Source organism: Phalacrocorax aristotelis, chromosome 6, assembly GCF_949628215.1.
Source record: "Phalacrocorax aristotelis chromosome 6, bGulAri2.1, whole genome shotgun sequence".
NCBI lineage: Eukaryota > Metazoa > Chordata > Aves > Suliformes > Phalacrocoracidae > Phalacrocorax > Phalacrocorax aristotelis.
The window spans coordinates 60311353-60337584 of NC_134281.1; the positions used below are offsets into that span (position 1 = coordinate 60311353).

The 26232-nt window shown below is 41.5% G+C and overlaps 1 protein-coding gene across 17 annotated transcripts in view; it reads right to left on the reverse strand.

The window, feature by feature from the left end:
- The window catches only part of PLPPR5 (phospholipid phosphatase related 5), a 264334-nt gene extending 238249 nt beyond the window's left edge, over window positions 1-26085 (reverse strand). For 16 of the 17 annotated variants that reach the window (XR_012661318.1, XR_012661317.1, XR_012661321.1 and 13 more), the window contains exons 1-3: window positions 25999-26085; window positions 21849-21964; window positions 20187-20280 (exon numbers count right to left, since the gene is read on the reverse strand). The gene's annotated coding sequence lies outside the window, so the exon portion shown is untranslated. Of the gene's footprint in view, window positions 1-20186; window positions 20281-21848; window positions 21965-25546; window positions 25754-25998 lie in introns of those variants that run through there. The other variant, XR_012661319.1, reaches the window with a different exon arrangement.
- Between the last annotated feature and the right edge of the window lie 147 nt (window positions 26086-26232).

Below are 26232 nucleotides of genomic sequence, written 5' to 3' on the forward strand. Positions count from 1 at the left end.
CAAAGGGCCACAATAAATGCCAAAGTAAGGGCTACACCCACTTACAAATCACGCAGCCCTAAGTCTCTTATTTAGCAAGTTAAATATTTACTAGATTATAACTGGCAAACAACACAAGTAGGTCCCTTAGATGATAGCTGATTTATCAGAGGAAAGGTCTTTAGCAAGTATTTCTTAGCCTTGCCACAGACATTTCTAAAACATCTTTTTCCATCTGCTTTTCTTAACCCCACAAAGAAGGTCAGACTTCACCTGGATGGATATGTGCATGAATAAAGCACAGTAACACAGCATCAAAAGGATTTATCATCTCAGACTGTACTTCTTTCAGTCCTCTACCTTGTCGCCATTTGCAAAGAGGTAGCGATAAATGTGACATCAAAATGCAGTCTGGTGCTTTGGTTTCTGAACATCAAAGGCAAAAAAGGTAAGAACCCAATTTCTTAAAATCTATTTAGGCTGCATACTGCTCTTAAGAAATGTGACTATCAAAATCTGTCTTTCCATAGTATCTGTCTTTTCCATATCTCTTCATTCTGCTTTTCTTACTTCTTTAAAATATTCCTGGTTTGCATATCTACAGTTATGGTGTGGATCTGGATTATGAGTTCTTGCGCTTCCAGAGGTGGGAGGACAGGACAGAGAGCTATTTGTACTAAGCCAGCATACCTTCAATGCATTTGTGCCAGTTCACGATAGATGAGTATCTATTTCAAAGTTAGAAGTATGCAAATCTTAAAATAGCTGTGTGACTGTGGCTGTGGCAGTGCTTGGGAGACAAGGGGCAAAGGGGGAGAGAGAGGGTAGAAAGACACATGAAGAAGAAAGGGGAATACTGAATACTTACTACTGAAATGTATTAAATTTAATGCAACTGTTCTAAACCCACTTCTGTGACATTGAACAGTGTTATAGAGCGATTTGGAATGCAGATGAACGCTGTGGTCACTGTGCTGGTTTGGCCATCAGCAAGCAGCCATGCGTAGCAATAATCACGGCTTACATAGACACACAGATTGTGTGACACAGATTGTGTGGTCTGGCTTTAATTCAAACCACAACTTTTCACAGTCAGAACCAGAGCTCTTTATTTTGACGTGTGAGTCGAATTAGCCAGGTCTAGTTTAAACATTCTGTAGGATCAGGAAAGGCAGCAAAAAGCATTGTGAGGAGAGCCATCATTGAGAAACAAGTATGAACAAAGACAACTTCTGCCTTGCTCTGTGCACCTCCTTGGGACATCAGAGTTATATCCAGCAATGGGTTGCCTGAAATATCCCCCACACCAAGTTTTCTGCTGTCTTATGTGACGATTCCATTACCAGAAGTCGCATTCTCATGAAGCTCGTGTTTGACCTAACTTCTCAGTCCCTAACCTCCATAAATTATAACTCCTGCTCAGCTTCTCTCACTCTCAGAATTGGTTATTTCACCTTTCAAACACTCTGGCACCTTAATCTTCTCTTTAAGTTGCTGAAAACAGATAGTTTCAATCTTCTGCCTCTTGCCTCTCTAAATTATATCCTCAGATTGCCCTTTTATTTCAACCTCTCTCCTTCCAATTTTCCCCGTTCGTTTTGCCCCTCCCCTCCCTAGCCCCCACCTTGCCTATAGAATCTGCCTGCACAGATGGAGCTTCTTTTAAATGCAAGGGGCTCTCCTTTTGCATGAAAGAGAAGTCTCCTCTGGCTGTTTACCTTTCTCTCACATCCTGCTTTAATAGCAATGCTCAGAATAGTAATTTCAGATTGAACCCTCAGAGAAGAAAATTAACCACTTTTGGTCACTTTTGCCTGCTTTGTAGTAAATTACAACCCTGGACATCCATAGTTTTGGATTTGTTTTGGTAGAGACATTTGTCTGTTTTAGAGAAAAAAGGAACTGGTTTAGAAATTACCAAATTTTTCCTATGCTTTTTTCTTTCTCACTCATTTAACTGTAGCTGTTAGTGTTCATTATTTCATTTAAATAGTCCACAGAACATAATATATGGATGTTTTTTTCCTTAATATGCTTAGTTAGAAATGGAAGTTTTCCCACCAGATTACCATGGGTTATTATTTCTACCTAGGAACGTAGAACCTCCATTCCACTATCAATCAATGCACCACAAACATCACAATAAAAATTGAAATTAGTGCACAAAGGGATCCAAGCTCACTAGCTGAATAGACACAAAGATGAGAAAGGAAAATCAAAGCTGATAAATGTGGTGTGAATTACTAGGATGCTTTGCTGAACTCTGAATTAGCTGTAGGTATGTTTACACGGCAATATTTGGTCAAGAAATGGACACCAGCATTCTCTTAGGTAAGGGAATATGTAACTGTGTACGCAGCTGTAGCCAAAAATGCAAGGAAGACATATAAAGGCTGAAACTGCAAGTAACAGAACATTAGAATGTGTTTATAGAAACTATTAGCACAAATTTGTCTAGAATATTGTAGGCACTCTGGTCTGTGCATCTATAGAAAGGATTTTGGAGAATTAGAACACTCTTGGGGAAGGGTGAAAAAAAAAGACTTTACTCCCTGAGAAACAGAGAGCATTAAAATCACTTATTTTAGAAACAATGCAGAAAGGAGCAGACAAAGTAAGGAAGATGAAATCTCCTAATCTGTGTGCAACTCTCTTCAAAAACATAAAAGTAAAAGGTAGAAAATCAAAATAATACTTTTACACTCACTATGTGATCAAACTGTGGCACCTGGAGCCACAGGAGGCTGTTGAAACCTGTGATTCAATATTAAGAAAGGGATTAAGTAGTTATTTCCAGAATTTTGAAGTACAGTTAGGGTATCAGCTTGGTAGAAAAATTATTTAATGTGTCTGAATTCAAGCCGATCTTTAATCACTACAGGTCAGGTAAGGCCCATGAGGGAAGAGGGAAGGGCAGATTATTCCTTATCTGCCTCCTGTGTTGTCAGAAGCATCAGCACTGGGCTGTGCAGCGTTGGCAAAGGGCTAATAGACACAGATCCAGCTTGGTGCCCTTCCAGGATGGCATTTCAGTTTTCCTAGATTTGACAGTAGTCATCAGTCCCATAGAGGTAACACTCTTGAGTGCTCATATTAGGGGGGATAAAGAATGTACATTAACATGAAAATGCAACAGAAATGTTTCTGTTTGTGTTAAAACATTGATTTAATATATTTTAAAAGTCTGTGGACTTTCATTTCCCACACATTAGACTTGTCCTAGCCTGCACTGGTTTTTATTATACAAAGAATTAAGAACATTATTTCGTCAACAGGAAAACTATCACAGCAGGAAGAGGCTCTGTAGTCAGCAGAGGGAGTCAGCTGCTTCCAGAAAGCAACCCATCTATTTCAGCAATGGCCAAAGTGCCCTCTGGAGATGCCCATCTCCACTGACTGCAGAGGGAATCGAAAGCCTATGCTACATTTATCGTGAAACTTGTACGTGGAATTAGTGGAATGACACTCTCCCACAAACTTCTAAACAGTATTGGTGCGTAATTAGTTTAAGCTCAGGGTGTCTGTCGCAGCAAAGAACTGCTCTGCTAACCTCCTGTGAGAGGTAAAAAGCAGACTGAAGTTAATACATAGTGAAGATTTACACTGACTTTGATTTTTAAAATACCACTCGTTTTAAAAATGAAAATTAATCCAACCTCAGGCACAGAGAAGGCTGAAACCAAATTCTGGCAGCCTCAGTCCAACAAATGGCCATTGATTTCTATAGCTTTTTTCCTGAAGAAAGGACGTATAAAGTTGTCCCAGTGTTTGCATGCTCCTGTTAGCTGAAGTGTCATGGTAAATTCCTCTCAGAAATCCAGGACCTAAAAGGAACTTAAAGGTTTCCCAGTTTTTCAGCAGTGCTCTAGTGCCATTCCTCTTCCAGTTTGCGTCAGAAAGATGTCTTTTAAAAAATTCCTGGTGTGACTGTGTCAGAAGTGCACAGAACGTGGCTATATAGAGCAAAAGGCAGATAGCAAACAGCAGAGCTGTGATTGCCTGGCACTGCCCGTATCACCTTCAGGCTGGGACTTGTAGAAATCAGTCGCAACCAGCTATGCAACTGATAGCAAGGTTTATCTGTGCACAGAGCAACAGGAGCCTGTATGATTTCACTAATATAAGTACTTGGAAGCAGCAAAGAAAAGGCATAATAGGTCAGGTTATGAAAGTCTGAAGGTAGAAGGGCTCAGGGGAGGGTAGGAAGGCTGGGTGTTATGGGGAAGTCTGGACTGACTCAGAGTGACAGCAATAACAGCCTGTTTGACTACGGTCTATCAGTGCACGCAATTTCCAGCAGTGCTACATAGCAGGACTCAGTGGCAATAATCATAGCTCAACACCTATCCAGCTCTTTCCAGGTGGTAGTTTTTGTAACAGAACAGAGCAACTTTACAGAGGCATTTGAATCAGAGTAAACCGGTACTCACAGAAAGTGCTCGTGACTTAGGACGCAAGAGAGCTGCTTCTATTTGTTTAAAGACGCTTCAAGTTCTGTAATTCCAGGGGGAATTCACAACCCGCTATGGAAATACAGTGCCAGATTCTCCACTACTGTGTATTTCCATACACGCCAGTAGGCAATGTGATTCCTGGCAAATGCTACGAAGGTGTCGTTTTAGGGTTTTTTTCTAACTATGGTTTTCTACCTATAGCACCAGACCTTCACTTGTTATCATTTTGGAAAGGTTCCCTTGGCTTGTGCTAGGGCCAACACAGTTCTCTTGTTCTATTTAATTCCTGCGCACCTCGAAGTACCTTTGTCCACACTGATTACTAATGAGATTACAAGAATCAAGTTTCCCAAAGGCTAGATGGCAAGCAGTGAGTATGAAAGGGAAACCTCTGATAAGCAGCACTTATCTATTAGCCATTAGATAGGGAGATTCCCACTCCATCTGTTGACTGAGACATATTTCAACAGGAAGATTACCCAGATCTGATAAGGGATATTCCCAGCATAGGAAGGTCTCACGGTTAATAGATGGTAATAATAATATAAATCTAACATTTAAAAAGTGTCGAGCAGTGCAAACAGATTCAAAAGTATTTGGTTATAGATTCATTGTGGTATAAATCAACCAAAACTCAGTGGTGCTATGTTGATAGTTTAATTCTCAAATTCATATATCATTTTCTACTTCGGACAAGACAGGCATTGAATGAAAAAGTCAACATAGACCTCTGGACAAATTAAATCATGAGAGAAGAGGTGAATTTCTTCCTGGTTTACTTTATAACACCGTACTTACCTTTGGCCTGTAATAAAATCCCTGAAATGAGCCTACCATAGCAATTTTCAGGCAATTAACAAATATAAGACAGACTTTGGGGAGATCATTGACCCAGCACGCACTCGACAGGCCTGCCAGTGAATGGCAAACCACCCCATAGAAGCTACAGCAGAGTTCCTTAACTTCTCAGAATGTCTGCTGGGGACCAGATATCAAGTGATGGATGGCTTGTCATGCCTGCAAAGCAACCATTTCTGGCAATTTCATAGTGGCAGAAATAAATACGCTCTATAAATATGCAAATAAAATTATATAAACCAGTACTCTTCGCTGGGTTCTTTACTTGTTCTTTTCTGGCAGTTGCCATATGAAAGTTACAGAAAAGCATGGCTCCCTCCATGACACGTATTTACGTAAGCAGAGCAACAATCGATTCATTCAGTTGACAATCCATTTCCATTTCCTAACCTGATTTTAAGACAGGGAGATCACAATATCTTAATATTTAACTATGAAATCTGGTCTGTCTAAAGCTTGTTACAGAAAGCGGGAATATTTTTACATGTCCATTTACTCGTAGTTTCTTTTCTGCAGTTCTGCCTATTTTCTAATTGAGGCCTTTCTGAATGTGCAAAACTGCCTTAACTATAAACTTGTTCCATACACCAGATAAATCTGAGAATCAACTCGAGAGATCAGCATTTTGTATCCTGAGCAAAATACCGCGCGCCTCTCTGGCTGCAGACTGCAGAAAAAGAATGAAGACAGAGTCGTGCTCCTTAGGGAGGCCTGAAAATTCTGACTAGAGAACAAAAAAGGCCTGTCACAAAACTTACACAAGACCTCTCTTAGGTAGGTTACAGACATCTCTGTCACTGTGGTTGCACCCATAATACCTGACCACTCCCATCTATAGAACAGGATCAGCCAACTAAAAGTACGTCAGGACACAAGCTCAGAGATCCCTGCGCTTTAACAGCGGCACAATCAGGTGGACATGTGGCCCCTGAGTCCCATTCTAAAAGTTCTGCTGATGACTGCAGTGGAATTTGGGTGTGAATCCATTCATCTTCCATTCCTCTATCTAGAACGTGATAAGGCCAAGCCAACAATTCAGGCTACAGTTGTGCTTCTTCCTTAAATACCTTCTTTTCCTGTTTGCCACATTTCCTTTTTCAAAAGGCCATCTCCTGTGGGAATAAAGAGCTCAAGAAGCAAAATAAAAGAATCACTTTTTGCATTTCATGATGAGAATTTTAGAGCACTCATTTTACTTCACATTCCCAAATGTTGTCCCAGCTCACAGCTATTTCAAAGATGTATTTGAGATCTGAGCACAAAGAGTGCTTTGCTTCTATATTTATGGTAAGATCTTATTTCTTTGTATGTAAAGATTACAAATGTTTTCCACCTTCAAATAGATGGCTGTACAACTTGCTTCGTTCAGAAGAAAGTTTCCATTAGTCTGGAAACAGCTAATGTTGGCAAGGCTAGCTGAGGAAACAGCAAGCTGAAAAACACAGCAGCTGTTACGTGAAAGAGAATAAAGTGGGAAAACTCACAAATGTTTCTCTCCAAGCCTGGGTTTGTCCATCCGTTAGAACTTCATTGTGATGGCCTCACAAAAGTAACTACTTGAAGGTATTTTTCTGCTACATAGACTGGAACACCAAGTATTTGCAACTTGCTCTAAGTTGCAAGTGATGTGAGTCAGGCCTGTTGAAATCATGATAATGTGATGCTAAAGTCAGAGTATTGGGGAAAAGCTACTGTGGTATTATCAGATGCAGAAATACCAGTTTCGCTGTCCCAGGAAAAAGCCACGACAAGGAATATGAAGCAGCCAGTGCCAAAAATCTGAACGTGGGTTATGCTCATCCTAGGGGGATCATGCAAACATTTGTGCAAACAACTTCTACTACTTTTTGTATCAGCTTAAGAGGAAAATAAAATCAGTCCCTACATTAAGAGTGAGGGGAAAGGAGAACAGGCATTTTTCCGTGCTAGTGCCCCTGGCTGTAGCCCAGGTCAAAGACTGCAAAGACACCAGGCCTACCGTGACTTTTTCCACACAGCAGGTAGGATGAGGTGAAGAGACAGCGCTGCAATAGCAAAAGGAACCCAGTGAAGTCTTCTGGGCATTGAGAGACTTCAAATGCAGTAATAGAACAAAACATTGTCACTGAAATGACCTTTACACTAGTTGGGCCATCTCCTCATTAACCCACAGCATACGGATGGGCCTAAGCACGGTTCTTGACTGTTGTCATGAGATTTTTTTCATGTTTCACTGAAAACTGAGAAAAGGCCAAAACACTTCTTTGCAAATGCAGCTTTTGAGCAGGCAGCAAGGTGACTCACGACGAATAATGAAAAGCCATGCTAAACACCACGTTCCATTAGAGAAAAGCTCTCAAAAGGGGATTCTCCTGCAAGATTCAACACAGCCTTTATACTAAGAAGCTTGGGACTTAGTACAACTATAACTCCTCTGACTTCAAAGATACCCAAAGAATGAATTTGGCCCTGTTTGTTCAGGTAATGGCTGACTAGCCAAAAATGAAAGCTAAAAGACACAGGAAATGCCAGGGCAATCTTATTTACTTTTTCCCTAACGCAGTGAGTGCAGAGCTCCCAGCTGACTGCAGAACAGCCAGGATGATGTACGTCTTGACTGTCATTCGTCCACATGCTGCTGCTAGAAATCAGAGATTTATCTTCTCCAAAAAACTTCTTGGCAGATACTCCTAATTGTGTGGCAGAGTAATTCAATGTACTGAAGCACATTAATGCAGTTTGTCTTGTATTTGGGCAGAGGGCAAATATATTCCTCTACAGACTTAATCCTCAGCTGCCATTTCCCATAAAGATTCTCTGTCTCAAGGCAACAAGCTTGACCTTGAATGTGCCCAGACAGAGCTTGTAATTATATGTTTTGAACTACAAATACTTCATTTCTAGGTGCTCTTTGCCTCCTCAGCCCCTGCATGGCAGAGATCACGATGCTCTGGGATTGCTCAGTGGAGTCCAAAAAGAGTCAGCAAATTCCGTAAGCAAAGTGCCTTATAATGAGATGAGAAATTTTTCTAATCAATCCTTATAGTTCAAGATGTTCTTTTACATAGTGAAACAAAAACTAAACTGTATCTATCTACAAACATATTACTTAAGAATTAGATTTTAGGGATGCTTAAACTAATAATGCACGGCTGCTGTTTTGGGACCTGCACTGTGATCCACGCAAAACTGAGCATAAAGATGGACGCAGTGCTTCCCCTAACTGGGATTTTCAGTTGGATTTCAATAATGTTTTGTTTCAAAATAAACACATTCTTTCCAAGACATTCACAGAGTACACAGAAATTACCTTCTTTAAGGTGAGAATGGAACTGCAGTAAGAAGTGATATTTCCCATCTACACAGCGCTTTTCAAGAGCTCCCAGGTAGAAGATAAATCCAGGTTGTTTATTATTCCTAGCATAACTCTACAACATCCATCAAAATAACAGACAATGACACTCAATCTTCCTTACAAAGTCAATGCTAGGGGAATAAAGATTGTATGTGTGTCTTTAGAAAAATACCCACAAGAAATGTTATTTTAGAAAACTACCCCCAGGGGTCTATGAATGAGCCAAAACCTACCTTATGCGTGCCACTAAAAATTAATTCTGGCTTTCCAGTCAATTTTGAGCATTACAAGAGTAATGTTCTTTTGGCTGGCTCCCTCAGTGCAGATGAGATGTTAAGCTGTTTGGCTGGCCCCTCCTTCAGCCCGAGCATGCAATATCCCAGCAGATGCTATAAAGAAATTACATTGCACAGCCAGAACCTTCTTTAACAAATTTGATCTCTGCAAATAATGAAAGCTACTTCCCCCCCACCTCACCCCCAGGGGCAAACTGTGTGCTGTAAGTCAGAGGACTAAAGCTCTTTGGAACCTCATGTTGGTCAACAGTGCCCAGAGCTGCTCGTGAATAGCAGGCCTGATTCTGTGCACTGTTGACAGAAACCTGAAGAAACTGTTACGGTTACACGTCAGATTGGGGGACTTAGGCTAGACCTGAACTGGTGAACAGACACAGAGGATCAGGCTTTATAAACTGAGGATCAGGTTCCATATAATTAAATCCTAACCACATTGACTTTTCAGTATTCATTTCCCTGTGCTGCAGGTGGAAGGATCACGATCGGTAACTATGAAGTGTGTGCTAGTACTCACGGCTCTCAGAGCCATGGCATGCCAGCACCTATGGACACTGCCTCGGCAACATTAGTTTCATCCAGTACAAAAACATGCAAAAGGAATTGCTGGTATCCTCAGAAAGAACCATTATTATGTCAGGACTTCAGAAGAGGGAGAACTCTCTCTTACATTCAAATCCCAGCTCAAGGATTGTCCTTCTGCTCTCCCCGAGTTTTGTGCAGTCTGACGACTGTGTCATTGTGTTGTTTCCACACTTAAGCCACTGTGTCATCCCATATTTACCTGCCAGAACACAACCCAGCCCTCTTCGCAGGCGGCGCAGACCCTGCCAGGATCTGATGAAACTTGTATAGAATCCACGCACCCACTACAGAGAGCTGGCATCTACAAGCCCTAGCAGGTTCACCTCTGGAGCAAGGCCAGTTTCTGTGCTTCTCTCTTTTTTTTGAAAGTGCTTCCTTTACTCCAGCTGAACAAGTAATACTAGATGTGCTGCCGGTGAACCTTTCCATGCTCTTACTTCTACAAACAGTGGTTGAGTAGAGGTTTACTCTCTTTCTGTTCCTACTGATGCCACACTGGCTCCTGCTCTACGTCCATCCTGTAACTCAATTTATTTGTCAGGATGAGGTATCAGCTGAGCATGCCCTGCCTCGTTCCCAGCGTGGGAGCCGATCTGCTGATCAAAGAGCTTTCTAGCTTTGTTATTATATACCTGCTGATGGCAAGACAAAACACCAAACTATAGATCATGAATACTGCTTCTTCAGCAACTTTCTTTCTCATGTATCAGTTTTTTCCTAGTGTTCATCAGAATCTCTGATCCTCACGATCTCTCCCCTGTTTCATGTGTTCTTGAGGCTACCTTTATAATAAGATCTCTTCCAGAAGTTCAAGCTTGATCTATGTGAATGTTCCCAGAAGTGCGAAGGCACATCTGTAAGTTAGTCATTGACATGAAATAGTACCAAAAGTAAAATGAAATCAAACTAATCAAAAAAAACCAGTGGGCTTCCTGCATGGTTTTCTCTTTTTTTTTTTTCTGGTCTTAAATACCCCTCTGGGGTTAATTTTTCCCTCGTTTCACTCATTGTCAGTACTACAGCCCAGAGAAATCTCCCACTACCAGATGTGGTTTTCTGCCAATCCCCTATGACTGCTCATCAGAAACATCGGTGTGACTGTGAGTGTTCAGGACCACGATCCACTACGCCCTACCTTTCACATTAAATCTTGTAACGTTTCAGGCAGCAAAATGTTCTGTATCTTTCCCAAACTGGAACATATTGTTAGAAAAAAACAGCACTATAAATACCTTAAACCAGGCTATTGTCTAGAATAAACAGACAGCTGTATTTATAAATATTTAAATACATATATATACAATATATATATGTATATGTGTGTGTGTATATATATGAGTTATCTAGTTACAACTAAAGTTAAGGGAGTGGAAGGCTAAGTAGGTCGTCCACCTAGCTTTAGACGATCTTTGGTCACAGTAAGCACTGAATCACGTTATGTTATTTAAAGTACATTAAAATACGTGTTTTCCAACAGTGCACTTTGCCCAGTATAGATAAGGCCTCTAACCTTATCAGAAGAGGTAGCACATACAAAGCATCACAGATTCAAAGCCAAACCTTTCATGAAGGCCCCTTTTACTTTCTTAGTAAACTGCTGGCACCATCGCCTGCCCAAGGGTTTGTAAAACACCGAGTATGGCTGGAGCACAACACTCTTCGTTGGTTGTAAAAGACTGCACAGACTGTGTTCTGTCAGTGGTCGGTCTCTGAATGAAGGAGGGGTTATTTATAGAGAGATGTGCATAAGAGGAATATCTGGATTTGTGGGTTTTACATTCATAGACACACGCTTTCCTGATATGTGTAGGCAGCTGGGGGGGGTTGTTATCTCTTCTGCCAACATTGTGGCTTGTGCTGTATATACACCATACAATAACCTATCGCCACTGACTACCGCTCATCAAGGCAGAAGGAATTCAATACCAACTAGAAGCTCAGTTATTGACAAGTCATATTTTTCCTTTCAAAAGCCAATAAACAGCCCCTCCGAAAACAAGAGAACTTGTGGTTGCGCCTTGCATAGATGTTTGCTGCACATAGAAACTTCCCACGCTGCTGACAGAGGTAGAGTTTCTACAGCTCTTCTCTGTTCGGAGCTCACTGTCCTGGGTCTTCACAAGAGCCGACTGAGCCCTCTTGAAAACCTGCCCCAGTGTGCTGATCCTGTTACACAAGCAACACATTTGTAAAGAGCAGTTGTGCCTGCTGCAGCAAACGTCCTTGTCACAAGGATTAAACTGAGGCAGAGATACTGCTGCAATATAACAGAGATGGTGCTTCAGCCAAGTGGGAGAAGTAGTATTCCTGCCAGATAGTTCATCTTCATGCCATCGGGCTGACCCCTAAGGAAACCCTGAATGCAAGGAGACACAGGATTTACCAGAAGCCCTGCTTACTGGTTGCATTTTCTGCTGTGTATCAAAACAGCCAGGGACTTCTACACAAGCTGTGACTGAGGAGAAATCTGATGGCAGCCCCCGGCTCAGCCTCCAGTCTCCCAGGGTGAAAAATGCCACTCCTCATCACCAAACCAAGCGCTGTCATCTGCTAATGCATAACATCAGACTGGCTGCCGATTTAGAAGGGGTACTAAGTTGAAACCTGAACTACAGCCCTCTGCGTAGATAGTCAGGCTGCTGCATTCAGTCTCAGCAAGCAAAAAATTGAGAAGTCAGCCAAGCCACACAGAGACAGTTTTTGAGAGGTACTAAATCACATGACAGGACCTTCCCTTGGCAAATCAACAGGGGCAGGTTGCTTTTAGCAAATACAGCTACTCCTGAAAAAAGATGGTGATAGCATAAAATGATTAGCACAGGAGACTGTTCAAGGGCAAATCACATTTGCTACTGATGACTGTAGTATATTAGCCTGTTTCTGGGTCTGTGCCATCCAAAATAATTTGTTAAAAGATAAAGCTACAGAGACTAGTAAGGCACAGCAGCCTATTGCAACAGAAATAAAATAGAACAGACACCCTCTGAAACATAGGCAGCTCGTACTTCATGGTGAGCACTTGCTTATGACTTCCAGGGTTTTCAACAGGAATCATGCAGCTGTTTCAGTTCTCTTCCGGGCTGGGTTGGCCTGCATTTTGGTAGCACAATTTTGGCAATATTCCATTATTGCTACGGTTGCTCGCAGTTGTTATTTTGCATGGACATCTCTAAGTCAAGAAGGCTGTTTGAAGTGATTTTTTTCCGATGTTTATTTTACCAAATGACCAAGCATCATTTTAGCTAGATTCTGAAGTCAGATCTCCTCTAAAAAGGAGGCTCAGAGGGGAGCTCATCCCCATGTACCAGTACTTAAGGGGCAGCTACAAAGAAGATGGAGTTTCCCTTTTTACAAGGAGTCCCATGGAGAGGACATGGGGGGATGGACACAAGTTGCTCTTGGGGAGATTCCGACTGGACACGAGAGGGAAATTTTTCACAGTGAGGACAGTCACCATTGGAATAATCTCCCCAGGGAAGGGGCTGACTCGGCCACATTGGACACTTTTAAGATTTGGCTGGACAGGGTGCTGGGCCGTCTTGTCTAGACTGTGCTCTTCCCAGAAAGGTTGTGCTAGATGACCCCTGAGGTCCCTTCCAGCCCGGGATTCTGTCATTCTGTGATAAATGGTTGTGCAAGGAGTAGCCCATGTTCAGTAATGGCGCTCCTTCCCTGTGAGCTGGGAAAGTACTACTTTCCCCATCTGTCAGGTGGGAAGCAGGAAATACACAGTGGAGCAGGGCTGACCTTCCAATTTACACAAACTCATTCACCCTTCATCTAGCCTTATGATAAGATTGTGAGGAGACACAGTCCTTATAGTCAGATTTCATTACCCAGGCTACCAGACAACCTGCAAATCCAGTCCCCGTTTGAAAGTCACTGGTTCTGGGTTATAGAAGACAGATCAAAATGTACAAAGTACCAAAAGGAAGGTTGCGAGCAAGTGGACCCAGCAACTATCACAAATATGTTCTGTAACCGGTACAGTAGGACTGCAGATGTTACTATAACACTGACAGCTAACTGCCAAAACTACCACCTACTTGTGACAAATAGCAAATTCTGATCTGTGAGATTGTTTCAAAATTTCTTCCAGTAATGTGAAAAGTCAGAAGAAAATTGAAAAAATATTGATAAGAAATCTTTTTAAATTGTCCTTTAAGCAGTGTTTTTAATTATTCAGTACGACATTTGTTTCTAAATAACTTGAATAATTTTACTTGTCTTCATTCATCCAATACTAATTACCAAAAAGTGGTAGATGAAGAGCTGAATATAAATATATTGGTTAGGTACAAATCTTAAATAAATTTAGTGTAAGGGACAAGTCTTACTCCCACCTGCACTCCTACTTGTGTCTGTCAACCACTAGGAAACTTTATCTTCAGAGGAAAACATGGAACTGTTCCATTAAAACTAGAAAGTGCTGTCCGAGATCAGAAGGAAAGCTTAGGCATTCTCAGAACCCAAAAACAGCTCCAGAGAAACCGTGGAAGGGCAAAGAGTGTTTCTGATGGCTGGGGTGCCAGAATGGCCAGGGAAAAGGAAATACCCACCCTGTATCAGGGATTTTTGATGCTCCTGTACTAACAAGTTTGGCTGACCCTTGATTAAGCCCTTTCTGTACCATTTAATTTGTTACTTCCCTGGGCATGCTAAGAACTTTGTCAGATTTGTCAGAGGTGTCATCATTTTGCTTTTGCCACTCCTCCAGCACTATTGTCCATTGGTTATAAGGTCAAAGGAATCCACTTTTTAAAGTCTGCAGCAATGGAGACTGTACTCTGACCCTGTTGCATTAACTGCTTAATATCCCTGTTAAAAATCTCTTCTAGCATGCAGAAATTTCAACTTTCAACATCCAGTCACTGAATTTCATTGTAATTTTTCTAAAGTAAGAGGTCCTTTATTGTCAAATTTCTGTTTCTTATAGAGTTCCTGAAGAACCACTTAACGTTCTATTCAATAAGTTACACTCCTTTTGCAGAATAGAGTTTCTATTAAATCCTTTTATCATTCTTCTCGTAACACTCCAGTCAGATCTTGGCATCCCTCTTGAAACATTGCCAGCAAAACTGGACAATTTATTCCCCACAACAGTTGCACTCATTCCCAAATACAGAGGAACTTTGAATCTGTTTAGAACATCAGCCTTTTTAGCCACAGGTTTGCTGTCAGAGTTAATATTCATCTGATTATCCGGCATGACCCCCAAGATCTCCTCAGCACCACAAGGTTTAAAGGCAGAGCCTTAATCTGAGGAATTTCATCCTTCCTAAACATATGGCCTGCTTTTGAGAGTATGGAAATGAATGTTGGTTATGAGCACACAGTCTATCAGTGCTCCAGATCAGCCCATGCCGGTGAACTGTCATCTTTACTTTTTAGCTCTCACAATCTCTGTGTGCTTGAGTTGGCTTTATGTAAATTTGGTTCCTAATGAAGGTATCAATAAAAAGAATATATCTGTTCTAGTACCTTTTCCAGAAGTAACATCAAATGAGACTGATGGAATTTATTTCCCACATATTGGTACTCACTATACCACTTTCCTTTAATGTATTATTAGATCTTGTATCGGCCTACCCAACGCTTTGCCTGAACTGATGCTGGTGGACTGACAAGCCAAACTTTATCTGGGTCATACTATCTCCCTCTTTTAATAGCAATGCACATTTCCCTCAGGAATTTTAAGCTGCAGTATATCCTACAGATTAAGTCAATAATTTCTGTTGAACACTGCTACTTATTGTACTAAAGAACAGTTAAGAAAAAATTATTCCTCTCCATTCGAGAGAAAATGACTTCTGCAGAGGAGAGCAACCACAGCCAAGGCTTTAAGGTTTTGTCAAAGCAGCTATTACTGTCTTCAGATATCACAGCAGTTCAGCTGGAAAGTAACATAGTTTGTTAGATGTCACTAGAAACTCTGTCAAACTTCAATACAATGTGGTAGATGCACAAACTGTTTCTTGACTGTGTAGCATTGCTCGGTTTTCATTTAATGCAGACCTGTGAACACTAATTCTGGTCCCTCATGCTGTTGAGGGGGAAGAAAAAACATAAACCCCCCTAATTTTGGTGTTCATTCAGCTTTTCTTCAAAATGTTTTCAATTTATTCTCTAATTCTATATCACAAGTTTCTCTTGCAAAGAGATTTCACGTGGCAATGAAGGTAAGTTGTAAGTTGCTAGCTTTTTTTAATTCTTGTTTAAAGGAACAAAGAAGAATTGGCATGGTTTACAGTATTTTCCCAACCAATGTATTAATGCTCAAGACAAGAACTGTCTGATCAAGATAGCTGACAGTAAGCCATTATCAGCTGAATCAAATGGGTTTAGATTTAGTTGCTTTCAATCAGTTTTTGGTCTTTGAAAATGTGCCACAGATCAAAACACTGAAGAATAAAAGAACAAGAGAAGCTGGCAGCTCATGGCTTAAACAGGTGCACTCTTCGCTGGGTAAAAACTGGCTGGATGGCCGAGCCCAAAGAGTTGTGGTGAACAGAGCTAAATCCAGTTGGTGGCCGGTCACGAGCCGGGTTCCCGAGGGTGCGGTTTTGGGGCCAGTTCTGTTTAATAACTTTATCAATGATCTGGATGAGGGGATCGAGGGCACCCTCAGTAAGTTTGCAGATGACACCAAGTTGGGTGGGAGTGTTGATCTGCTCGAGGGCAGGAGTGTTGATGTGCTCGAGGGCAGGAAGGCTCTGCAGAGGGACCTGGACAGGCTGGATCAATGGGCCGAGGCCAATCGTGTGAGGCCAAGTGCCGGGTCCTGCCCTTGGGTCACACCAACCCCAGGCAACGCTCCAGGCCTGGGGCAGAGGGGCTGGGAAGTGCCCGGCGGAGAAGGCCCTGGGGGTGCTGGCTGACAGCCGGCTGGGCATGAGCCAGCAGTGCCCAGGTGGCCAAGGAGGCCACCAGCCCCCGGGCTTGTGTCAGCACTGGTGTGGCCAGCAGGAGCCGGGCAGGGATGGGGCCCCTGTGCTCGGCCCTGGGGAGGCCCCACCTCGAATGCTGGGCTCAGGTTTGGGCCCCTCGGGACAAGAAGGCCCTTGAGGGGCTGGAGCGTGTCCAGAGAAGGGCAGCGGGGCTGGGGCAGGGTCTGGAGCACAAGTGTGCTGGGGGGCGGCTGAGGGAGCTGGGGGGGTTTAGCCTGGAGAAGAGGGGTCTGAGGGGAGCCCTTCTCGCTCTCTGCAGCTGCCTGAGAGGGGCTGGAGTGAGGGGGGGGCTGGTCCCTTCTCCCAAGAGGATGAGGATGAGATGAAATGGCCTCAAGCTGCATCAGAGAGGTTTAGATCAGATATTAGGAAAAATATCTTTCCTGAAGAGCGGTCAGGCCCTGGCACAGGCTGCCCAGAGAGGTGGGGGAGTCACCGTCCCTGGGGGTGTTCAAAAAACATGTAGACATAGCACTTCAGGGCATGGTTTAGGAGGCTTGAGGGTGTTGGGTTGGCAGTTGGACTTGATGATCCTAGAGGTCTTTTCTAACTTTAATGATTTTGTAATTCTACGCAAAGAGCACTTACAGTTTGATTTAACAAGTGTAGCCTTCGAACTGCACAGTGGCACATCAAAATCCCAATACAGTAGTGCTGTTTTAGCTCAAAACAGTACTGCTTTTGAATTATAATAACTGTAAACTAGTACTGTCATGTACATTATATGCCTGTCATACATGTGAGCCTTAAGAAAAAAATAAGATTCCCTTTCTTATATCTACAAAACATATATGGAGCAGTTTGTCATTTCTAATGGCAGAGGGACACTGCAAAGGTCTATTTGCAACGTGTAGGCATTATTGTCAGAGAAAAAAATAGGAAACACCGCTAATGTAGAATTCTTACGATATGCAGAAGTCCAAAGGAACACAGAGATCTTAAGCTATTCCTTCATAATGCCTTGTTATTGATATGAGCCTTGCAAACCAGAGTTTGAAAGGAAAAAACCAAAAGCCTGATTAAGCAAATCTACCTAGTTTGTTATTACACAGATTGGAGCCAGATGCCATCTGAGACTCTGTAAATTTATGAAGTGCTGAGATTAACCCAGGCAGACTACTAATTCAGCCTACAGATAAATGAGAACACATGACAGATCTCAAACTGTTTATTAATCATCCTATATCTCCATAGAAGGAGATGGCACCTTCTTCGTAAGTTGTAAACCTTTTCATTTCTCAGGGGGATCCAATTATTTAGAATGATTAATGACAAAATAATTGAATAATAAAAGATGTACAAACCAAAGAATTTAAAAAATTCTTATCCCACTTCCATTCTGAAACGGAGGGTATCTGGATACTAGAGGTAACTGTAAATTGGAGAGATTAGTCATTGTCTCACCAGCTAGGAGTGTGCTTGCAAATCAGACCAAAGTTTGTTGGCTAATCACTCAAAAGGACAACTAAGTAAATTAAAGGCAAAACTAGATTAAAACAAATACAACAAAGAGGTTAATATAGGATAATAGATTGTAGGATCTAATAATTGTAGGATTCATTCACAGCATGCAGATAGGAGTACGTGGGATGAAAAAAAAAAAAAACAGAACAGAAATTGGATCCAAAAGCACTGATTTAGCACAGGAGGATTGTGGCAGTCTCTAGTTTACTTGCCTCTCATACTAAATGTTTTTGACAAGCTGTACTACAAATAGCTTTTACCTACAGGAATCAGAAAATCACAAGTGAATCAGTACTTCCAAGGAAAGGTTAATTAGAGACTTTAAAGTAATTTTCTAGAGGAGAAACAAGAAGAATCAAGAGTCAAGACGTTTTGTTGATTCACATTTCTCTCTGAAAGCTCTGTGTAACCAGAATGAAATCCTGATTGCTTCAGCCATGCTCACGATCTTTCAAAGTCTGCCCTTTATATCTATTCTTCTATTATTCATGTTTTCAAAACTGGCATTTAATTTCACTCACTCAAAGACAGTCCTAGACCACAAGCGTTATACACAACACAACCTAAGGGACCAGTAGGTAAGGAATATTTTCAGAATGTCCTACGAGCACTTAAAAGCCGCTCTGAGGATTTTGTAATCGCTTTAGGTTAGGGACAATTAAACTGGGGGATTCAAACTGTGGTCAGTTTTGACTGCATCCTGTCAGTGCAGACTGTGCATACTGAGAGCTGTCACCCTGCAGAACAGGACCTTCCTCACCAAACACTGACAGAAGTAGACAGATTTGCTCAGGGTTTATACGATTAATATAGGATAGGAGAAAGACTGCGGATTAGGATAATGTCTAGCAGAAGTGGGAGGAGGAGGTGGAAGAGGCTGAGGCTCACACAAGGTTTTTTGGAAAGCAGAGGCTATCAGTTTGGAGAAAGTACCAGGCATTAGCTCAGGTGGTGCTGTCAGTTTTGCTGAAGCTGTCATAACAAGAAAGTAGTTAAGACAAAAGGCTGCAGTCAAAGGAATGAGGGCTTAGAAGAATTGTTTCTAACCCCCTAGCAGCAGCCATCGCACAAACCCATTCCAGTACCTGCATCGTCAGTTATAATTGCTAATTTGCATGCAGTAGTGCACAACTGGCAGTGTTAGCTCAGCTCTGGACAACCCAGTTAGAGCAAGCACGGGACACTCAGAGCTCTGAAAAGGTCCCCCACACCTTCACCTGTTTTTCAGGACAGGTCCCAGTGACACTATCTGAACATAGACAAACTAAGCTAATGGTAGCTAAGAGTTGTGGTCATAACATGCCAAAATCACTCCTCTTCTGATCTATATTGCACTTCTTGAGAACTCATGAACATACCTTAAAAATTTGTTTTAACCTAGCTTCAGAAAGCCAGTCATCAGTTCTCCCAATAAGGAGAACTTGTTTCTGAAGTTCTGTGAAACAAAATGATTACTACAAAAGCCATTTTCTGCCTCTGTTAAGAACAGGTAGCAGCTCTTAATTGCAGAAGGTGTTCAATTTGTGGTCTTGGAGGGGTTCTCTTAAAAATGTAAATGCATTTTTATTTTATTTAATCTACTATGCTACAACCAGTATTAAAAATAGGAACCTGAAATCACAGTCTGCCAGTATTTTTAATTATGATACTTACGGAATTATTAAATTAATGAGGGGCTTGGAGATGATATAAGAAACATGCCTATATGATTAACAGGCATGAAGTTCTCCAGATATGAGCAACACACATGAAATGAAACTGTGTCAACCATTAAATAAATTCCATACTGGTATAAAGAATCCGTTCAGAATAATATGACCTTGCTGTAGGACATTTCTGAGTACTAAAGAGAGCTAAGGTCCCTCAGCTGTGTTGAAACCGACACTTCCCTCAGATAGATCATTAGGTCCCCAGAAGTGCCTTTCTCTGCTAGCTGGAGGTCCAGATTGATGTTCTTGAAGTTGTTTGATCTACCTAAGTTCAGCTCTTCAATTTCTGAGCAATAACATCAAACAACTCAACAATAAATCAGTGCAACAGTTACCGAGATTTATGGTAGAAATTCCAAGCAATACTTACATAAGTGGCTATCCCCCAAGAGAATCAAGTGTTAATATGAACCTACACATATACTTCATACCATTGGAGAAAGGGTATTTACATAAAGAACATTCTTGAAGCTCAGCATAAAAAAAAAAGGCATGTAAAAAAAATTATTACCTTTTTACTGGTGTTTGAAGTGTAGACTGCATGAAAAGAAGTTGATACTTACACTGACATGTGGTGTTCCTTCAGTGAAAGGATAGATTACTGTATGTGCTACTCATTCCTTGCTTCTTCTCCCATTGCTGAGGGTCCACTGGAAACTGAGAATATAAAACTTGTCATACAGGCACTGAGCAAACCATGAGATAATGACAATTTTTTATTACAATCCTGAGCTGCATTAGCCAAAATAAGTAAGAGAACAGACCAACTAAATTAAAGGATGATAGTAGAATGTTCTTGATTTTTCCTTCAAACACCAGAATTAATTGTGCCCAATCCAGTGATGATTACAAGCAAGAAATGTGGATTAGGTTTCTAATCCAAACCCAAAGAACTGGCTTCTTGAACACTCCTAACTCCATCGGCTGTAAGTCTGACAATATATACCTCGATCCTCTTTACAAGAAGCTATTACAATGCTTTGTGAAACAGGAAATTACCTTACAAGCCCCTTTTCCAGATTAACACTATGCAACAAAACCCTTCTCAAAAAGTCCTTTCGCCTACAGGCTAAAGGCAATGGTGTTATATTCAAAGGCAAAAATGTTTTGCTGAAGTAGATGATTAAAACAGGATCCAACTCCAGCCTTCTCAGGCCATGAGTCTCCAGGTGCATAATGGACTGCAATGGATCTCCCAACCAACCAAAGATCCTGCTTGCTAGGGTGACAAGAAATTGCAGAAGACACTTTTCAGATATTACATCTAAATAAGCAGTAGCATGAGCTGCAGATCAGCTTGGCTTTCCTGATGTCACTGGGTAAAGAACTGGTTCACAGCTGAGAAGATATGGCAAGAAAAGAGCTTTTATATTCCCCAAAATATTATTTCATACAACTTGCAGCCAGATTATTTTTTGCATTATTCACGGATGGCAATAAAATATTAACCTTTGATCTGCCAACAGTGTTTGAAAGGCCTATTCAGCCTTCAGGGGGAAGGAAAAAAAAAAGGGGGGGAGGTTTCCCCACATGGTGTTAAATATTCTGTAAAGGTAAATTTACATTTAACAGCTTAGTTTATCTAACAGTATGCCAGCACTTCCCTTTCTTCCTCCCTCCTCCTCCCCTACTCTTTCCCCCTCCTTTGCATTTTCCAGCAGCCGCAGTTCCACCCTCTGCCCTCTTCCTTTACCACATTTTGGCACTCATCAGACTTCTCTGGGCAATGATTTGACTCACTAGCTCAGCAATAGCCACCTTTTTGCCTGGTTAGTTCCCTGCCAGCTTAGCGAGCAGATTCAGCGAGCAGACAGCTCAGGAAGCTGTGGGAATACATGTCCAAGACTGAGAAAGAAGCAGGGTGCCTCTTCTCAGCACCACACAGCCATTGTATCAGTTCAAACTGCTCGTGTCATTTCACCCTAAGTGAACACCAAGCAAACTGTATAATATCACACAGAGGAACCACTTCATGTTCAGGTGAAAAGAAGGAAGATAACATTACCTTTCTGGTAAGAAAATGTAGCTATGAAACAGCTCTGAAATCCTGACAAAATCAAAACAAATCTTACAAGAAAAATGAAGGAAACCATATTAGACCAATTTTTTTTTGCTCCCAGTTAATAATCACCGCTCTAAGATAAGGGGTTAAGTAAACGTACAGTGCTGTGAGAAACAGAAATGAAATATTTGAATCTGTTGAAAAACATAAGTTGGTGACATACTCTCACAGGCATCCGGATGACTATCCAGCTTCAGCTGCTTGCGCTGCATCGCTTGGCGCTCCGCGCGGCAGCCGTTCAGTCAGAGTCCCCGTGTTATTCAGATGACCTACCCGGCACTGCAAACGAACAGGGGACAGCTGAAGTTAACAGTTTGAATGACTGACAGGTTCAGAGTTTTTCTCAGCCGCTGCTTCCAAATAACAAACTCCTCAGCAAAAAAATAGGTCGTCTTCACTGGGGAAAATAGGCCTGTATTTGCAACAAGTGTTATCTGCCATAAATATTCTTATTAGCTCTGCTAACAATAAAGTTTTGCATAATCTTATCACATATTTTTTTTCCATTAATACTTGGAAGGGCTTACGCAAAACAAATTGTATGTGGGATATTTTTTGCCCACCCACAGCGCAGGATACTGAGTATCTAGAAGCACAGGAAGGAATGCCAGAGTCTGAAGTCATCGTGTTTTCACAGCAGTTTCAAGTTTCAGAGAAATAGCTAAACATACATGCTTATTATACAGGTCAGTATAAGGTCTCTCGTGGTCCCTGGACCACTGTGGTAAGGTAAGCCTGAGGCCTGCAAGATGGCTAGGTTCATTTAGCAACTCACTGCTGCCAGTCACATTTTCTCCATCTTCCCTCACTGCTCATCCCCCAGCCAGAATCCCATTCCTTCTTACTCCTCTCGTCTCCCATGGAGCCTATTCAGTTCACTGGCATGGCAGACACTCATGGATTTGGGGGTTTAGGCTCGGGTTTTGTTTTTAAATTCCTTTCCTTACAGATTGGCAAATTCAATTGGCTCACAGAGTAGTCAGAGGAAGAAAAGTGGCTGGAAAATGTGGCTGGAAGTGTGGGTGGAGAAAGCAGTAATTCCTCTTTGCTCTGCTGAGAGCTATCAGATAAGGTTCATCCGTCTTGCAGAACACCTGAGCTCCAGTCTCAGGCTAGTCCTTGCTACAAGCACAGGCTAGTTAGGCAGCTTCCCAGGGGTAGCAGAGTGAGTGCTCTGCCCATGCCTCAGGAGATGGGAATCAACCTACACAGCTCCCATCCTTCAGCCTGCAAACAAGAGGCTGGTCATTAGGGGAACTTGCTGAATAGCTTCGCCACCTCCGGTCTTGTCCCTGCCTCTTCTGCACCGCCCCCAGTGCCAGCTGCAGGAGGAAGATTTTCTCCTAAGGAATTCCTACTTCAGCTCTGTCTTCTAGGCCAAGTCATCTATACTTTCAAGGCTTCCACCAGCAGCACTTGTACTCCGAGAAAGCACACCTGGCACTAAATGTTCATAAAAATATAACTGCAAGGCCCTAATTTTGCTCTGTAATCCTACTGAGGCCTCTTAGACCCAAACACCATTATTGTTCTCTTTGTGTTCTCTGAGAGCATCAGAAAACAAGAGTCAGAAGAATACGTCAGGCAGTTTACCTTACTATGGACAGCACAGTACCTGTGGGGGTTTTGTTACTTTCCCCAGGATTTGGCCTTGGTTATGGGGTATTTTGTTTCACTTAATGAAACACAGCGAAACTACACAACAACTGAAGCTGGTTCTCAGAGCCCTGCTAAAAATTCCCCACACAGTTGGCTGGGTAGGATTTAAAACTCTGCACTATTCTTAGAAGTGTGTATCTGCAGCAGCTGGAAAATGCTGGGTTGCAAGCAGTGCATTCCACAACATGTTTAAGGCTCTGATCCCGAGTATTTCAGACTCTGTGGGTTTCAGTTTACATTTAAGAAAAAAAAAACAAACACACACAATCCTATCGCTTATCCAGGCACCTGAACCCACTCTGCTAAGAATCTCACATCTAATATCACCGCAGTAATTACATTTAATCTATTCACCGAAGTGTGATTTTTAAATGAGAGACAACAGAGTTTGTTACAGCTCCTTTGGAAAGCCTCCCATGTTCAGAGTTTCATAAAACATTTCCAAAATACGTGAGGCCAAGAATTGACAAGTGTCTGGGAACACGAAAAAGGCTAACAAAAAACAATGTTTAACTGATTAAGAAATACTCAATAGACTTTGACAAAGTTTATCGTGTCATTTTAGAAAATAAGGGCAAGATGATGTGTATTTAGCACAAGAGCATTTATAGCTAGGCTCTACTGTGCCTGTAACATGGAAGAGACGGTGGAGCCTGGGCTGCATTCTAAAACTTCTCTGTAATACTGAAAGATATCTGACAAGCAGATTTATTATAAAATATTATTAAAATAATCAATGTTTTAAAAACAACTGAAGGCAATGCCCAACAGCTGTTTCTTTAGTTTGATTTTAAAGACTTAATATATTCATAGTTATGAATAGCAACAGGAAGGGAGTTGTACCAACAGAAACATAATAGTTCCAGGCTTTTTCCTCCCAGAGATTCAGGGGGTGTGTCTCCTCAAACAAGTAAAGAAGGTAGAATTTAGCTTCATAAAACTGAGATACTCGGAGGACCCAGGAAATTAATTATGGTAACGGACCTGCCTAGTATGGAATTACTTCTCCAAAATTGGCCTTCAAGGCAAAATTTCAATCCCTCCTGAGAGCTGGCAGAGTTTTTGTTATGAACTTCCTCCAAGATCCTAAAAGTGTACATTTTTAAAAATAATTTCTAATATTGTATAGTTTGATTGACGGATATGAGGGTTTTTTTTCTTCCTCCTCCCCACCCCCCGATTTATCATGTCTTCAAGCATATAAATGTAATCTGGACTCTGACTAAAGTACAAAAAAAAGACATCTTAAATTTTATTCACCTGATAAGGGTCAGGGAATCCCACATGCTAAACAGCTGATTAAAGATTTAGTGACCAACAGAAACTGAGAGGCTAGAAAGCTATAGATGTACAAGCCACAGAAGGAGACCAAAGCAATGAGAAAGTCTCCCATAGACATGTTGCACACAGCTAGTCTGGTACCCCTAGACGCCAGACATGTACAAGTACCCATAAAGACACCTAATATCCTTACCAATTACTAATAATTATTTTATATATATATTTGCATATATACACATGTTCATGTATACAAAATTATATTCTGGGGATAGTTTTTAACTTCATCTCTCTAGGTTACCCTCACTCTAAAGCCTCTTCCCCCGTTATTAACACACACATTTTTCGTGAAACACGTTCCAGTTTAGCTTGGAATTTATGACTTGATGGATGCATGAAAATATGTTATGTATAATATGAAAGAAATCAGGTTAAAGTAAAAAAAAATAATGCAACAGGTGCCACATCTGGCTAGTATTCTTTCCCTGGACTTCAAGCCTTTTACTTACTGCTGAGTTTTCCATCGCTAAGAAGTGTAACTGTCTTAAGCTTTTTAGCCAAAAACAATAGCACCATGATGAAACCCAGCAGAGTCCCTTAGCTGGATATATTCTAGACAAAAGCTGCTTGCTGCTTATTGTGCAACATTAACGTGCTGTTGACTGAAGCAGCTGGAAGTACTTTGCAGACTAATGGTGGAAACAACCTTCAAAACCAACCTTTGAGTGAGACGAACGAACCTTGTTTCTTTTGGGAAATAACATACAGCTAGAGAGAAATCTCTGGGAAAAAAGTGTTTTGGGAGCAACTGCCCAAAGGCTTTAGTTGTCTGTCTGTATGCATTTCATCTGGAATAAACAAAAGCTTTCAGGTCTCAAGTTCAAATTTCTTTTTGGCTTGTTTTTCACCTTTAAAATGCAAAACGTTCGTTCTAGCTGGAGAAGAGACCATTCCTCAATCAGCTGAGGCTTCCCAGACACCAGACCTTCAGGTCAATTGACAGGATGCTGCAGCAGACATTTTCACTGAGGGACCTTCAATAAAATTTATCTCCTCTCCATTCTTCTGCTGTCAGAGATTCAAGGCTACATGCGGACAGATGCACAGTGGCAGTACATTTGCTCACTGTAAGAATATAAAATTCACTTTGAAACCACATCCAAAACACCCTTTTCCTGTTTCAAACACAGCTACAAAAGGCAGCTCATCACCAAGCAAAATAATCAGACTAGTTGAGACGCACAAAATGGTGATTCATGTACTCAGTAACTGCTCTTTCCAGAAAGTACAGGCTATGTTTTCAGCCGAAAACAATCTGATCAACTCTGTTCACTTCTAACTTACTTTTTCCAAAATGAAAGCTTTTTGCTCCTTACCTTCAACGAGAGGTTTCTTAGAAGCAATTGTTTGCTACCGCAATAATCTATAACTTACTGTACATGTATTACCTTAAGTTAATGATTTGCTTCAAAAGAAATCCCAGTGCAGTGAGTAAGAGTAGAACGGAGGATGGTTTTGTTTGTACAGTGTGGCCAGGGACAGCCGCTACAGTTCCAAAGTGACAGGATTGCTCTGTGCCAGTACCCGGACTTTGCTCCAGAAATGGACAA